We start from the raw sequence: 5,873 nt of genomic DNA, 5'->3' as shown, positions 1-5,873 counted from the left end.
GGCGTTTTCACTTTTGACATTTCAAATATTGACTGGGCGAATTCTCTAAGGATATCATCTGAATCAGGTACATCTTCTTCACGTAGCAGCACCAGCACTGACTCAACCTGCTGGCGGATAAGTGGCCCCAGATCATGAATCATGTTATCTGACAAGCAAGAGATCAATCCCCAGGCATCTAACGATGACTAAAGGAGCTCTGATAGTAATCTCTGTAATTTGCGGTAGAGCTGATCGCCCCTACAGCCCACCAATTCGAGCCTCTTCAAGAAAATGAGCAAGAATGGAACAAAGTCCTCCCTCCTCCCAGCCTGAACGTCAAGAAAGTCACCAATCGCTTCAAATAAATGTGCTTATTGGTCGGAGATCAGAAAGATGCAATTCGATGAGCGCCTGAGGGGCACCTGCAAAGTTCACGGCCTCAAGAGTAAGCTAGGTCACGATTTGGCCAGTCTCCAAGGCTTCGGCAAGAAAGAATCGTCCGATGAAGATCGACGAACCAATGCACCAACGCAAGATCGACTTCTCCGGGGGCGGGGGTGGTGTTCGGAGAGTTCAAGAAAACGGACAACGGAGATGAGGGCGGCGGTTAAATGCCAGCAGCGGGCCGTCGTCGTTAATCTTGCCCTTGCCGCGGTCGCCGGCGGATAGCTCAAGGAGAACGCCGGAACCCTAACCCTATAAATTGGCGTAGAATGGAAAGAGAGAGAGAGAGAGAAGGGAGACGGTGGTGGCGTTCGGGTGGAGAGAAGAAGAAAGACGAGGGAACAATTTCTTTTTCTTTAGCGCGAGAAACCGAGCCTTCCTTTTTAAATCCAAGAGGAGTTTTTACAAGAAGACCCTCGTATCTTCGTATTTAAGATAGAAGAATATGTGAGGACTCTTGTATATAACTCCAACACTCGAGGGGCCGATGATGAAAAAGTTTTATTTAAGAGGGGCAATTTTTTATCTGACATTAATCAATAATTTAAAATTATTTTGGTTTTCAGATTTTAATTTACTCTAACTCATTTTATAAGGTTTAAGGTCCTTAATTATCAACATTACTAGGGGTTTAAGGAAATTATCAATACCAGTATCCTATTCCGTGTCATAGTTCCACAACTTCAATTATACTCACGCATGGTTATCCCTCTCAGTTATAAGTCATACAAAAAACAAAGGAAAATTTTCAAATAACACTTTATATTTTATTTATTTTATAATTCACATTTTATTTTTAATAATTTTGTAATATGCACTTTTATTTTTTTTCTATAATTTTTATTTAACATCCTCGGTTAACTTAAATGGTACCAATAAAAAAATATTATATTATAATATACTAAATAAGTTACTAAATAGTTAAATTAGCCTGCCGAAGGTTTTGATCCTTAAATCGGAGTTGATTAAATGGCTAGCTCTATCTTCTTTGACAAACCCTCTATCAAAACAAGAATAGACTAAGGAAGAATAGAATTTAAGTATTTTTTTATTGCTTATTCTTATAACTGTTTTCTTAATAATAAGAGTGTCAACTTCTACTAATTTATTATTATTTTTATTTTTTATAAAATAATGGATAGCTAAGAGCATCTCCAACGCTAGCTCTATATTTGGAGTCCAAAGGCTCTAAATATGAAGCCAAAAATAGTGCACCGGGCTCTATATATATTAAAATAATAATATAATATATATTATTATATTAGTTATTTTAAATTATTTAATAGGTCATCTTAGTGTTATTATTTTTTAATAAAAAATATATGGTTAGAAAACTCTCATCGAGATCTTTAAAATAAGACTAATATTCAATAATTTCAGAAGTAATTTTAAATTACTAAATTTTTAATTAAACGCATCGAAATTATATTACACGAAATAAAATATGACTAATTTACCCTTATAATTTAGAAAAGTGAGCTGTACTTCCGGTTAGTTTTTATTTAGCATCATTTAATCTCAACCGTTCAATTAGAAGAGAGAAATTAATAATTCTTATTGAATCATTTGGCAACAAAGAAATATAACTAAAGATTATAACTGAACACAAATCTTTTTAGTTCTTGAGCTCATAAATTAGCCAAATTACTTTAAAGAGAAGGATTTCCACTCCACAGTAATTGTTCAGTGTTCTAGAGAAGAACTATAAAACTAGGTTAAAGCAAGAACTCATTTCTCTTTTGGAGGAGGAAACATCCTACTGCATGCTAACAGTTTCTGATCATTAATGTATCTATCTATCTATGTATCCCTCTTTCTTTCTTCATATTATAGAACCTCCTAATTAGAATTAGTATCAGAGACAAGAAAGAAGAATACATATAAACATCACTTGCTTTTCCATTACATTGAATCCATGAAGGAGAGGAATTAATACATAACCTTTATCGATATTTAAAGCCTTGGCAACACGAAAGTACTTCCATGTACACATCCTCTCCCTCTGATGAGAGTGCAGCCTAAACATTCCAGCGAACAACATAATGCATGCAGCATCGCACTACGAATCTTATTTCGATTATTTTGAAAGGATTTCCTACATGAAGATCACGTAGCGCATGCTCTCACGTACCAGTAACTCGGTGGATGCAGAGGTCAACGTCGCAGAAGCAGGCAGATGTGCATTCTCGACTTCGTTGTTGCCGTCGCAGACTAGGCATAATAGTAAAGCAACAGGAGCGAACAGGATCGAAAGCACAGCTGAGAGCCTATGTTTTCTCCTGCCGGTGCGATCTGTGTTCAGTTGATTCTCTCCTCCTCCGATGGAACTCTCGTCAGCAACACGCACGTTGGACATGAAGCAGCTCATGGTGATCACCGCCACCGGAAGTCGAAGGTCAGAGTTGAGGCTGTGGAGTGTTGTTCTATTAAGAGGAAGGAGATATATAACTGAAACGAAGTCATCAGTAAATGTACTCAGCTGTGAAGTATTGTTGTATTGTTCCAAACTTTTGGTATCCTTACAAAGGACAGTTGTAACTATGGCCTAACTATAGCAAGGCAGTGATGTGATTCTTGCCTTCATTTGCCATCCAAATGGAGCAACTTGATCTTATCCCTAATCCTTAATACATACTTATCATAAAATAAGTTCTGATATCAAAAAACTAGAAGAGTTTCTGCAATTGGCATTCTAACCTATCAGAAACGCGAAACTATTTACATTTCTCGGTATGCACCTATCTCCTTTTGTATCCTATTCTGTATTACTTGCTGAAGTATACTTTCAGCAATCAGAATTTCTACATCACATATGTGCCGATAGTGATGCAGTACTAAGTTTAACAAACTAGTATGGTTCAAGGTCTTCCACGTCATTGATAAATAGAGGCTGACCACCAAAAGAATATCTTTCGCTGTCGACTCTAAGCCTTTTACAAGACTTTAATCATGACTCCTTATTTCTTCTTTCTTGAGCTTGAGTGTTTAGCAGAGATGCCCTGAATAAATTCAAGAGACATAGTCATGTTAGCTTGCTAAGGATACCCTACTTAGCTGTGGGGGGCCAAACATAAAGATAAGAGGATAGAAAGACCAGTGTGTTAAAAGTTTTCCATACCAAACTTATTCCCTGTGAAACTTGAACATGACTACACTATCACAGATTCTGTGCAGAGCTCTGATCAAGCCTATGCTGTTTAGACTCGGTGAATTCTAATCGAACAAAGAATCGAAGTTAAGATGAATAAACTATATATGGATGTAATCATCCAAATCCTATAATTGAAGCTAATTCTGGTGAAATTTATTGGTTCACCTCCTTATTCTGTGCAGAGCTCTGATCAAGCCTATACTGTTTAGACTTGGTGCAATTTCTTGTTCACCTCCTAATTCTGTACAGAGCTCTGATCAAGCCTATACTGTTTAGACTTGGTGAATTCTGATGGAACATAGCATCAAAGTTAAGATGAATAAACCATATATGGATGTAATCATCCAAATCCTATAATTGAAGCTAATTCTGGTGAGACTTCTTGTTCACCTCCTTATGCTTGTAGACAGCAATAGAAATTTCTACGTAAGTCCTTAACTCGCGCACCAGATTTTTTTTCTTTCTCGCGGACAAACTCATCGAAAGACAATCATTACAACTGCGTAACTTTCTACGCAACCTTATAATATTGCTACAGAATATTCTGACCGACAAATTTGACGCAAGTTGATGAATTCTCTATAAATCGACTGACTGATATTTTTAACCTTTTGCTTTATATCTAAAGATCTTTAATGATCTCGTTTGATTCCCTACTTCACTTTGTCAATTTCATTGCAATTTTTATCTTAACTTTGTAACAGAATGTTAACTCTTCCAGTCCATGGTGCCATATGTTGGAGGAGTTGCTTTGAGGAGAACTGCATCTTTTGGGTTGCCTCTGCTGTTGCTTAAATTAAGGTTTTATATGCAAAACTACAAATTCCCTGAAAAGGATTACTCATGCAATTCCTTTTTACATTTGGTATTCCACATTATATGTTTATTTCAATTAAATCATAGAAAACACCCTAAGTAGAGTTAAAGTAATGAGTAGGGATATAATTGGGTTGAGTTCACGGCCTGAAATTATTTTTGAGTCTATGCTAAAAGATCAAATTTGAAATGCTTAAATTCAATGCAAGAATACTTCGAGCTCAATAAACAATTCCAACCTGTTTCAAATTAAGTCTAAAGCTTGGCTTGAAATTAATTTTAAGTATATCAAATTTAAATTGCTTAAATTTAATAGAAGCCTATTTCAAGCCCCGAGTAGCTTCAAAATAAGTATAAATCAAGCTTGATTTAAAATTAAATATGACTGATTGGATTGATCAATCCTGGCTCCTTATGCAAGTCGAGCTTGAATAAGCCTTATTAAGCCGAGCTCGAGTAGGCTTAATTATTTATTATGTGTCTACTAATGAGGGTGTAAAGTGTTTTGTTGGTATTTTATTAAAGAAAAATTTATCAAAAAGAATTTACATTTTGTATTTATTATCATTCCGACCGTATCATTTGGATGCTTATTATTTGAATCATGTATTTTACTTACAATGCTTAAAAAATACTATGTTATTAGTTTACTCAACCAATATATTATCAGTTTTCTTAATCGTCAGTTAACATATAGATATGTTAAAATAACTATAGATGATATTGATACCCTTAAATAAGCTTAAATAAATGTTTTTAAGTAAAAGAATAGGTAACTAGATTTTAAAGTCAAATGAGAGATAGGTATTTATTGATGGAGGTGACTGTAGAAGACCGAAGCTGGGAGGGATTGCTTGATAGTGGCTCTGGGTGGTACGGTGTGAAGTGTGTGGGCCATTCTAAGTAAGGGTAGAAAGTTCTCCTCCCTTCTCTGGCAAGCTGAGATATATTGGATGTGTTTAGTTTTCTCCTTCTTTTCGCTTTTGCCGGTTGGTGATCTTTGATTACTTAGCTTGGAGATTTATAAAACTATGTCTTGAGCTATTGGATTGCAACGGAGTTATAAGCTGACCACCCAAGGCTCTCAGCACCTATGGGTTTCTGCTAGAGTCATTTATTTTATGCTTATTGTAATCGACAATAGAGCTTGGGTAAATATTCATCACTCTCTCTCATCTTATTTATATATTATGCTCTTATTATAATTATTTGGATGCTAATAAAAATTTTAAAATTAATTTTACTTAGATCATCTGAACTATCACCGTTTTTGATATATCCAAAAAATTTCCTAATTTAGAAGTCATGTTTTGGATGCAAAATGAAGAGATACAGTCGTGCGTGAATGATAATAAAAAGTAACATATATGATATTTTTTTTAAAAAATATAAATTTCCATTCATTAAAAGATCCAGGGGTCGAATTAAAAACAGTGCAAATGTAGGGTTTAAATCGCAATATACAAATAAAAATACGCCT

Source organism: Typha latifolia, chromosome 9 (assembly GCF_019914945.1).
Source record: "Typha latifolia isolate L0001 chromosome 9, TyphaL0001v2, whole genome shotgun sequence".
NCBI lineage: Eukaryota > Viridiplantae > Streptophyta > Magnoliopsida > Poales > Typhaceae > Typha > Typha latifolia.
This window is presented reverse-complemented; position numbering follows the sequence as displayed.